We start from the raw sequence: 11,587 nt of genomic DNA on the forward strand, positions 1-11,587 counted from the left end.
TACAAGTATCAGCATGCCCCCCCCCCTGGAGCTGCACGTTACAATCTTTTTCATGAGCTGATTGCAATGTGTGGGGCGGTGGTGAAATCGCACGCTCAGATTGGATGGAAAGGAGTGCCCGACGGCATGGGGTGGGAAAATGTCTGATCTTTGCCGAATGAATTGTTAACTTGTGTATCTGGGTTGAATATATTTTTTGTTGCTGTGGTCACCTGATGGGCACACACAATGTGTATATGTTACTTGATGGGAGTATCTATATACCTAGTATGTCATCATTAGGATAAATGTTTGATGTTCATTTTTTAGACTTGCCCTCCCCTGCTGAACTACAAGTATCAGGATGCCTTTGATGGGCTTGGATGTTCTTCTGGAACTACAAGTATCAGCATTGGCTTGTAGGCTGCTGTAGCTTCAGAGGTGACCACTTGTGGTTGCTGAGCTGCTGGTGGACTACAAGCATCAGGATGCCTTTGATGGGCTTGGATGTTCCTCTGGAACTACAAGCATCAGCATTATCGTGCAAGCTGCTGAAGCTCCCGAGGTGACCACTAGTGGTTGCTGAGCTGCTGGTGGACTGCAAGTATCAGAATGCCTTTGCTGGGCTTGGATGTTCTTCTGGAACTGCTGTCTTGTAGGTTGCTGAAGCTCCAGAGGTGACCACTTGTGGTTGCTGAGCTGCTGGTGGACTGCAAGCATCAGAATGGCTTTGCTGGTTTACCCAACTGGGGGCTTGAACGTTCTTCTGGAACTACAAGTATCAGCATTGTGTTGTAGGCTGCCTGAGCTCCAGAGGTGACCACTTGTGGTTGCTGAGCTGCTGGTGGACTACAAGTATCAGGATGCCTTTGCTGGGCTTGGATGTTCCTCTGGAACTACTGTCTTGTAGGCTGCTGAAGCTCCAGAGGTGACCACGTGTGGTTGCTGAGCTGCTGGTGGACTATAACCATCAGCATTCTCTGCTGAGGTTCCCTGTGGTTGTATGGGTTTTGTAGGAGTCTGTTAGCTTCTCACGCTCTTGTTACAGTGACCTACTAGTTGTGGGACTACAGGTCACAGCATGCCTTATCAGGCTACTTGAGCAGCATCCCTCTGTCTGGCTCTGAGGGAACGATGAGTAACACCCTATGTCTCAGGCTTCTGGATCTCCAGTCATCTAGCAGTCTATTTGTTGTATGACTACAGTTAGTCTCAGTTGGTGGCGGTCTGCTCTGGGGGGGGGAACCAGGTGTAACAAACATGTCTCAGGCTTCAGGCTGAGTCATCTAATGGTGTTCTGTTTGTTGTAAGGCTACGAGTACCAGCATGGCCAACTGGGAGTTGGCTGAGTCAGTGGGGGGCTCTGCATTACAGACGTCTCAGCAAGATGCTCTAGAGCTGTAAAGTCCAGAACTTTTTGAGCTCTGTTGACACGTGGTTGCCTAATTCTTTTTGGAACGAAGGTCTAGAGCTGTAGACCTTTTGTAGTCATCCAGGTCTTCAGAACTAGAAAGAACAGCACGTGGAGCTGGAATAATTCCTAGTTCCCTGTCCGTTAACCACAACCACCAGCTTACATCATCTAAGCCTTGACCATCTTGGCCAGCAGCCACTCAGGTCTTGATGGACTACAAGTCCATGTGAAACCACAAGTTTGACCATAACTTGCCTGGCATCTGGTCTTCCAGCTACCCCATTCAAGAAAATACCTCCAAGTAAGGCTTACTATGTAGACCTTGTTGCAAAATGTGCCAGCATGGCTGGCTAGCCATTACCAATCCTTGGGGAATGACCAGATCACCATGGACAAGAAGGCCTATAGCTCTCGTGGTCTTGTGGTTCCATCATGCCCCTTAAATGGCTGGGTATCATTAGATAGGGCGGACCTTCCAATGTCAAGATAACTGTGTGGAACTGAAACTGCATGCCCTGCCATGGCCAAGAAGGCCTATAGCTCTCATGGTCTTGTGGTTCCATCATGCCCCTTGAATGGCTGGGTATCATTAGATAGGGCGGACCTTCCAATGCCAAGATAACTGTGTGGGATTGAAACTGCATGCCCTGCCACCTCCCGGGCTACAAGTTCTAGCATCCCCCATGGCCAACAAGGTATTTGCCTATTCCTGAACCACACGTCTCAGCATGCGTTTCTAAGCGTGGCAATTCTATAGCTGAGTGCACAGTCCTAAGTCCTCTCCCGCACCTGCGTTAGCAGTCTTTGCACTGCAGTAATTCCGGCTAAAGATTTACAGATCCACGGGTAGACTTTGTAACTCTCTATAGAAGACATACCAAATGACGAACCCTTTTAGTCTTGTTCTATAGCATTCCATATCTTATCCTGCGCTATAAAAGCCTTATTTAACGCACAGTTACAATACAATCGACCTAGATAACTTGGTTCATTTCCAATGACGGTTTGCTACTCAACCATCTCTGGCACCTCCTCCACTGGATTGTAGAATACCGTTGTGTATTGAGAACACAACATCTTCGTTAATTATTGACCTAAAAGCCCCAAGGAAACCACAAAAGGCCAAGAAAAGGAATCACAGCTTGATCTATACTTTCTGCCGCCCTAGGCCAACTGTGTCCCCCTCCTTCCCCCGCCCAAGCACAACTGATTGTTCCTCCTCCTCCCCTGCCCAAACGCAATTCATTGACCTCCTGTTCCCCCTCCCTAATTGCATGGGAGACCCTTCATTGTATTATGTCTGGCTGTTATTCTTGTGCATGTTTATGGGATGGCTTCAGGAGGATAGTTTTGCTGAGGGGTGGCATTGTTGAAGATGTGACCAGATGATGGTGATGGGCAGGGCAGTGGGAAGGAACCTTTTATTGTTTCAGAGAATGTGTTACGTTCTGTCCATAACATGATGTGCAAATAACTGGGTGCTGCCCTTGGAGGCCATGATGTCCTAGGCCATTGGCTGTTGCCTTTGGAGAAATACAGCGCATACAGAAAGGAGGGGGTGGGTGGGGGGTTATTAGCTCACTGGTCATAATGGAAAACTTAGGTCATCTCTAGGGACAGTCCCTGGAAATAAGAATAGTTGGCAGCTAGGGAATAACTCAAATCCGAACGTAAAGGAGGCGTTTATAAATTGAGACCTTTAGAAAGCTGTTCACCTGGCTGAGCATTGCTTTGAAATTTTCCAACCTTTAAGGGACACACCCATGTGTGATGTTCACAAGCAATACGCTACCACGGGAGGTTGAGTAAAGCTTCTGAGAAACGTACTGCATCATCGATAGTGGTTCCTTCTCATCTCAATGTCGCATTTGGCTTAAGTATAGTAAAGTGTCAAGGGTCAGCCCTCGATACCACGCTGTGCCTAAGCCAAATGCAACGTTAGGACGGGTCAGGGACAATAACCAATTGTTTTGTCCGGTCGTTGATCGTGCCCACCTATAGCTTCTCAAGACCTCTCAATAGCAGCTTGAGAGCCAGCAGCTATGAATAGGAAAGATTATGGTCTATGGTCACACCCATCTATAGCTTCCCAAGACCATTAAATGGCAGCTTCTTGCCTGTACATTAGACAGGTACACTTTTAGCCAGTGGGTAGGGGTAGGACAGATTGTTTCAAAGGTGGTCCATGGTCATGCCCACCTATAACTACCCAAGACCACTAAATGGCAGCTTCTTGACTGTAGGACTTACAAGTAAACTTCAAGTCAGTGGATATGAATGGGGCAGATTATTTCAACCGTGGTCAATGGTCACGCCCATCTATAGCTTCCCAAGACCACTAAATGGCAACTTGTTGACTGTTCACCATACAAGTACACTTCTAGCCAGCAGGTATGGACAGGACAGATTGTTTCAATGGTGGGCAACGGTCATGCCCATCTATGACTTTCCAAGGCCACTCAATGGCAGCTTCTAGACTGTAGGACATACCGGTACACTTCAAACCGGTCAACAGGTATGAATAGGATAGGACAGGTTGTGTCAACTGTGGTCGATGGTCACACCCATATAAAACTTTCCAAGACCGCTAACTGGCAGTTTGTTGACTGTGCTCCAGATAAGTACACTTCAAGCCAGCGGGTATTGGCAGGAGAGATTGTTTCAATGGTGGACAATGGTCATGCCCACCTATAGCTTCCCAAGACCATTAAATGGCAGCTTCAAGACTGTCGAACATACATGTACAACTTGGACCAACAGGTATGGATAGGACAGATTGGTCAATGGTCTATAGCTCCTCAAACATCAGACAGGCACACTTCTAGCCAGTGGATATGGATAGGACACATTATTTCAACGGCGGTCAATGGTCAAACCCATCTCTAGTTTCCCAAGACCATGAAATGGCAGCTTCAAGACTGTAGAACATACAGGTACACTTCAGACCAACAGGTATGGATAGGACAAATTGGTCAATGGTCACAGCCATTTATAGCTCCTCAAACATCAGACAGGTACACTTCTAGCCAGTGGTTATGAATAGGACAGATTATTTCAACAGTGGTCAATGGTCAAACCCATCTTTGGTTTCCTAAGACCACGACATGGCAGTTTCTAGACTGTAGAACATATAGGTACACTTCAGGCCAATAGGTATGGATTGGGTAGGTTGGCCAATGGTCATAGCTCCTCAAACATCAGACAGGTACACTTCTAGCCAGTGGTTATGGATAGGACAGATTATTTCAACGGTGGTCAATGGTCACATTGTTTCCCAAGACCAGAATATGGCAGCTTCTTGACTGTAGGACAGACAGGTACACTTCAGGCCAACCGGTATGGGCAAGGCAGATTGGTTAATGGTCACAGCCACATAAAGCTCCTCAAACATCAGACGGGTAGACTTCTAGCCAGTGGATATGGATAGGACACATTATTTCAACGGTGGTCAATGGTCACAACCCATCTCTAGTTTCCCAAGACCACGGAATGGCAGATTCAAGACCGTAGAACATACAGGTACACTTCAGGCCAATAGGTGTTGTAAATGGGTATGGATTCAATAGATTGGTCAATGGTCACACCAGTTTCCCAAGACCAGTATATGGCAGCTTCTTGACTGTAGGACAGACAAGTCCACTTCAGGCCAACCGGTATGGGCAAGGCAGATTGGTCAATGGTCACAGCCACATAAAGCTCCTCAAACATCAGACGGGTACACTTCTAGCCAGTGGTTATGGATAGGACAGATTATTTCAACGGTGGACAATGGTCACACCAAACCATAGCGTCCCAAGACCACTACATGGCAGCTTCTTGACTGTAGGACAGACAAGTCCACTTCAAGCCAGCCTGTATGGACCGGGCAGATTGGTCAATGGTCATACCCGCCGGGTACAATTCCAGCCGGCATGGTCAGGGACAGGACAAAATCTACAGCGTCCAAGCACATCAATGAAACCTTCTTTTGATGACATAAAAACCGGAAATTACCCAAAAACTGACGTTGCGCTATCTCCGGAGGCACAGAACATGTAAGCCGTTATCTGGCCCCTCGGCTGCCTCGGGGGCGGCCTCTATCCGGAGGGTTTTATATACAGTCTGGTAGTATTGGGTTTCCTGTTTGGCTTCTGTGTTGTACGAAGTGACGCGTCTACGTTTTGTTTCTGTCTTCTTTTTATGTGAATGTTTCAGTCAGAGAATTCTCAGGCGCTGAGCTATCCATAGGCCCTCTGACATATTTCGGGGTTGAGGAAAGCATTTTTGGTATGCGGCTGGACCGCGGTTATTCATCCTCCCTCCCCGAGGCAGGACATGATCCCCCCCCCCTTTAGGCTGTGTGATGAATAATGAAGCTGAACTCCGGGCCTCTTGTATGGCAGAGCTCAGACTGAGAGAGGGAGCAGCAGCACAAGGAGCTAATCAGCCATGCTACGAAGCTAATGTTCTAACGAGATGCATGCTGATAGGAGGAGGGAACAGAGTGATAGAAGGATGAGCTCATCGGTCTGCTGCTTCTCCTTTCACTTACCAAAGGCGAACGCTGACCACATATTGTAACAGGTTGCGGTGAGCACCGCCTGACTGCACAGCTACTGTTCCTGCTTAGCTCATGATTTTCGGTAACTGATTACCCCTAAAATCCTGATTAATGTACCCCCTCCCCTCCCCCCCTCTAGGTCTAGTAGTAATAGTAAAGGAAATCTTCTTTGAGATAAATGTTAAAAAATGCAATTTTTTCTGGCTGTCTTGGACTTTAATAGTCCGAGTCTGACCTGCAACAAGCATGCAGCAAGTCATACTCCTGATCTGCATGCCTGATCCAGGTCAGTGACTAGGAAGTGTGAAAGCCAGGCGACTCTGCATTTTCAGTAGATAAGCAATGGGAGTGGGTGACTGACTCATGCTCGTCTCTTCTCAAGCAGAGCCATGCACTCTACACGTGATATCATGCAGCTAACGGCTGCGGTCACAGTGGGCGGGGCTACAAACAGATATACTTCTAGTCTGTGATCACCTATCGGAGCGGTGTGTTGTCTATATGCTTCTCCGTCATCAGTATTGTTCTCCCTTTTCTCTTTACTGCCAATGGGGGGAGAGGAGAGAGGGGGGAGAGGAGAGTGAGGAAGAGGGGGGAGAGGAGAATGAGGGAAGAGTGAGGGAAGGGAGAAGGAGAGGAGAGTGAGGAAGAGGGGGGAGATGAGAGTGAGGGAAGGGAGAAGGAGAGGAGAGTGAGGAAGAGGGGGGAGATGAGAGTGAGGGAAGGGAGAAGGAGAGGAGAGTGAGAGAAGGGAGAGGAGAAGGAAAGGAGAGAGAGAGGAGAGTGAGGGAGAGGAGAGTGAGGGAGAGGAGAGTGAGGGAGAGGAGAGTGAGGGAGAGGAGAGTGAGGGAGAGGAGAGTGAGGGAAGGGAGAGAGAGGGGAGGAGAAGGGAGAAGAGAGGGAAGGGGGGAGAAGAGGAGAGGGAGGAGAAGGGAGAAGAGGGGAGAGAGAGAGAGAGAAGGGGGGGGAGAGGTGTGGGGAGGGAGAGAGATGAGAGAGAGAGGAGGAGGAGTGAGGGGGGAAGAGAGCTGCATTGGCCACCTTGTAGAAAAGCAATGACTACAGCCTTGTAACCAGAAGCACTTTAGCCACAAAGGCACAAAATCCTCCCAACCATGAAGGGGTTAAAAACTCCTGTTTATGACTTAAACTCTCTGTGAATGGCTGTGATGAACCCTCATTAATTATCTTCCGCGATTATTTTGACCTTCAATAGTTAAAAACGGAGTCTTTCATAGGGAAGGTGAGCCTGTGGGTGTGGCCTTCTAGAATAGAATACAATGTAACATATTAAGAGATAGAAGTGGGCGTGGTCAGGAGATAAGATGAGGAGATAAGATTAGGAGGAAAGAAGAGGACGACTCGTTTCGGGAGTTTCTCCTAATCCGCGTACAGCTAAAACCCGAAACTTCCACAGAACAGATTTTCTTGAGCTGGACACAACAAAGGCAGGAAACATTTTTTTCTGGAGTGTAGTTTTCCTTTAAGGTCAGGCTGACATGTGTGATTGGTGTTGCAGATAATGAGGTAATCAGGGCGTGCAGACGAGCATGCTGGGATGTATTGCACAATCTCCGCAGGAATTCGTCTCTGCCTGTCAAATTTCCTTTTCTCTCAGGCTGCGATTACACGCCGGACAAATATTAAGCTTCCCTGCGGCTATTCATCCCGATAAAGCCGGTCCTGGGGCCTTCTCCGCTTCCCGGGCTCCAGCAGGCTATTCAGGCCGCTTGTCGGACTTGTAGCCAATTCCCTAGCCACGTACAGACAATTATTTTAGGATTGTTCAATAATCTAAAATATGGTGTAAGATTGGGGGGAAAATGGCAGCTTAAAGTGAACGTACGCTTTCCTATGAAGGGCAACTCGACAGGTTAATTTCAAAGCTGAACTCTTGAAATCTCTTCATTAATAGCCACTTTATTACAGGAGGGGGGCGGAGACAAGACCAGACACCCTGCACAAGGAGAGAGCCACAGTGAGTGGTCTTTATTACAGGAGGGGGCGGAGACTAGACCAGTCACCCTGCACAAGGACAGAGAGAAGCAGTGAGCGGTCTTTATTACAGGAGGGGGGCGGAGACAAGACCAGCCACCCTGCACAAGAAGAGAGCCACAGTGAGCTGTCTTTATTACAGGAGGGGGCGGAGACAAGATCAGTCACCCTGTACAAGGAGAGAGAGCAGCAGTGACCAGTCTGTATTATAGGAAGCTCCAAGCCTCACAGAGACAACGCATTGGGGAGCAGGAAATGTCTTTAGCATTCAAAAAAAGCTGAAAAACGTTTTTCCAAAAAGTTGACCTCGGCTGTGGTGAAATTTTTTTGTCCACAATAGAAGAGAGCACAGGCGCTCTTTTTGATGACTTCTTGGAAGGCTGGGCAATTAAAAATGATTGCCCCGTGCCTCCTTTCTAAGGCCTGACAGAGGTCTCACATTCTCACAGGAACCGGTTTTAAACTCTTCGAATTCCACGTACGTGCCAGTCTTGGCGGCAGCGGCGGGATAATTTACCACGGCCGGAAAACGGCAGCCGACATTCTTTTACGAGGCTCTATCTCGAGGGCGGGGCAGAAGTTTTTCCTTCAAGCCGTTCCTACGAAACCATCTTTTCCGTCCGCAGCTGTGCCAGCGCTGGATTACACACCCCTCGTCGGCCAACGTCTCTACGGTCCTTCTGAGACGGGCTGCGGGGTAATCTCAGAAGATTTTTTTTGGTTTTAGAACAAGCTGCTGAGATCTCTAAGGAGGCCATTTATGGAGGGGTGGAATCTTGGATTCCCCAAGGACATTTACAGGGGAGAGGTTCCAATCTATTATGAGTGATCTGATTGTATTGGACTCTGTGGGGACGAGCACACGGGCATACTACAGCTTAGATAGAGCGGCGAGGGAACATGGTGGGCTTAAGGGGGGTCAGAGGGTTGAAGTTTTTTTTTTTTTTCTCCATAATTTGGTTATTTTTGACTGAAGTGGGACAAAAATTTGAGAAGCATCGACATTTTTCTTTGGTTCTTATCTGAAGGAACAGAGTTCTAGCTGTGAATGGAGTTCCCGGCTGGGTAGAAAATTATTGTAAGGAGCATGTGATTGGAAAATGTTCGTCAGGAAGCAGGACATTCGTTATCAGACACATTCGTTCATGCACACTATTGTTATAGGATCGTATGAGAGATCAATGCAGATAAGGTATTGGGTGCAGTGTTTGACTGTTGGCATTCAGGTGGTTTGAAGCATCCAGAATTTCCTCACGGGGCGATGCCTGGGTGAGATAACATGTAAATAGACTTTATTCTGGAATTTATTAGCATTACATCACTTCCCTACATCCCGAAATTCAATTTTAGAATTTGGCACGTTGGCGTGGCAATCAAATGGAAAAAAAAATTGTTTGTTTTTGATGGACTGGACAAATTTTGTGCAATTTTTTTTTTTCCAATTTTTTGGAACTTTCATACTGATATATGGCCAGCAGTTACATAGCTAGTCAGGTTTGAAAAATAAGACTCAAGTCCATCGAGTTCAACCCATAGAGTTAAGTTTAACTCAGACTTCACGACTAATGAGTAATTGTCTCAAAAGAAAAAAAGTAGACGTAGGTTGGAAGTCCATCTGTGGTGGATATCTTCCTATCAAAATTCTCCCCTTGGCTGGTAATGGCTTCTGTGAGGTATCAAAGTTGCCTTGTGGATATTGACCACCAAGTGAGCACCATCAACAATCCAAAAGTTGAAAGATATAAGTAGAGTTCCTCCAATGACCTTCTTGTAGGGTTGACCAACCTCCATCATTCCAAAAGTTGAAGCTATAATTAGACTTCCACCAATATTAGAGTTCATCCAATATGATCATTACCCTCTTGTAGGGTTCACCAACCCCCAATGCTCCAAAAGTTAAAGATACAAGTAGACTTCATCCTCTACAATCATTACCCTCTTGTACGGCTCACCAAAACTCAAAAATGTGAAGATATAAGTAGATTTCCTCCAATTACCCTCTTGTAGTGTTCACCAACCACCAACACTTCAAAAAGATAATTAAGTAGAGTTCCTCCTGTAACCCTCTTGTAGGGTTGACAACCACCAACACTCCAAACGTTGAAGATGCAAGTAGACTTCCTCCGGTACAATCATTAACCTCTTGTAGAGTTCACCAACGCTCACAAAGTTGAAGATATAAGTAGAGTTCATCCAATATGATCATTACTTTCTTGTAGGGTTGACCAACCACCAGCACTCCAAAAGTTGAAGATACAAGTAGACTTCCTCTGATACAGTCATAACCCTCTTGTAGGGTTGACCAACCGCCAAAGCTCCAAAAGTTAAAGGCACAAGTAGAATTCCTCCAATATGATCTGTACCATCTTGTACAGTTCACCAACCGCCAACACTCCAAACATTGAAGATATAAGTAGAGTTCCTCCCATTACCCTCTTGTAGTGTTCACCAGCCACCAACCCTCCAAATGTTGAAGGTATAAGTAGAGTTCCTCCAATTACCCTCTGGTAGGATTGACCATTCTCTCATGAATCATGTATGTCATGAGTATTCGACGCAGATTTGTATAGACAAACATGTATGACTGTGATGTCATCAAAGACCCAGCATGTCCTCATTTATATCATAGCCATGTGTGTTGGTCTAGGCAGCCATGTGTGCTGACCGTGATGGACATGTGATGAGTAGAATAGTTCTCTCCAACAGAATGTATAACCGAGAAGAACTTTGAGGATCTCTATAATACGGTGTAAGTCCTTTCTGGATATCTTCTACCCCTAAGTCCTTCCTGAAGGCCACCACCATGGATAGGTTTCATTGATGGGTTATCCCTGAACGGTATCAATAATTCCATTTAGTAATGAAAACCTGACAGCAGTTTCCACCTTTGACACAAGACAATAGAGAGTTGTGAGAGTAGTTTGTGTCTCTGCCCCGCCTACACAGTGAAGGGTCATGAATGGCAGCTTGACACCGTCCTTGGGCAGTAAATGAAAGGAATTGCAGTTCTCGAGTCCCTCAAATATCTAAAGATTGAAATTGTCAGTCTTGGCTGGAGATGGCCTTTGTTCTGTCCACACGCAGATGTATTCAGTCTCCAGAGAATGAATCTTGACGGTACGAGGCCGGAGGTCTGCTCCTCACACTGTCACATGATATGTGGGGAGGATGCATGGGCTATGTCTTGGAGAGGGCAATGGAGTTCCACTGACAATTGATTACTGATGGTTTAAACCAGACCTGTCTGATTTCCCCCCCCCCCCCCCCCCCCCTGTCGTTAAACCAAAGCCCCCCCCCTCCCCCATCTGTAGTCAAGCCAAGGATTCAGATGGAGTTCAGTGGGAGGCGTCATAACGTTGCATTTTTTTTTACCGGTGTATGGTAAGGTTAATGTAACTCTATCCACAATTGGTCAAAAGGTCAATCCTGGGCATGTCTGGGCTCAAATGTCAGCGTGTCATTGTTCTGGACCCCCAAGTGTCCATGTGTCATTGTTCTGGACCCCCAAGTGTCAGCGTGTCATTGTTCTGGGATCCCCAAGTGTCAGCGTGTCATTGTTCTGGGACCCCCAAGTGTCAGCGTGTCATTGTTCTGGGACCCCCAAGTGTCAGCGTGTCATTGTTCTGGGTCCCCAAGTGTCAGCGTGTCATTGTTCTGGG

The 11,587-nt window shown here is 47.0% G+C and overlaps 1 protein-coding gene across 1 annotated transcript in view; it reads left to right on the forward strand.

The window, feature by feature from the left end:
• Positions 1–11,587, forward strand: part of TAGLN2 (transgelin 2) — a 34,083-nt gene that overhangs the window by 304 nt on the left and 22,192 nt on the right. The window lies entirely within an intron of this gene.

Source organism: Nanorana parkeri, unplaced genomic scaffold (genome assembly GCF_000935625.1).
Source record: "Nanorana parkeri isolate BGI_ZX_2015 unplaced genomic scaffold, ASM93562v1 scaffold1251, whole genome shotgun sequence".
Lineage (NCBI taxonomy): Eukaryota > Metazoa > Chordata > Amphibia > Anura > Dicroglossidae > Nanorana > Nanorana parkeri.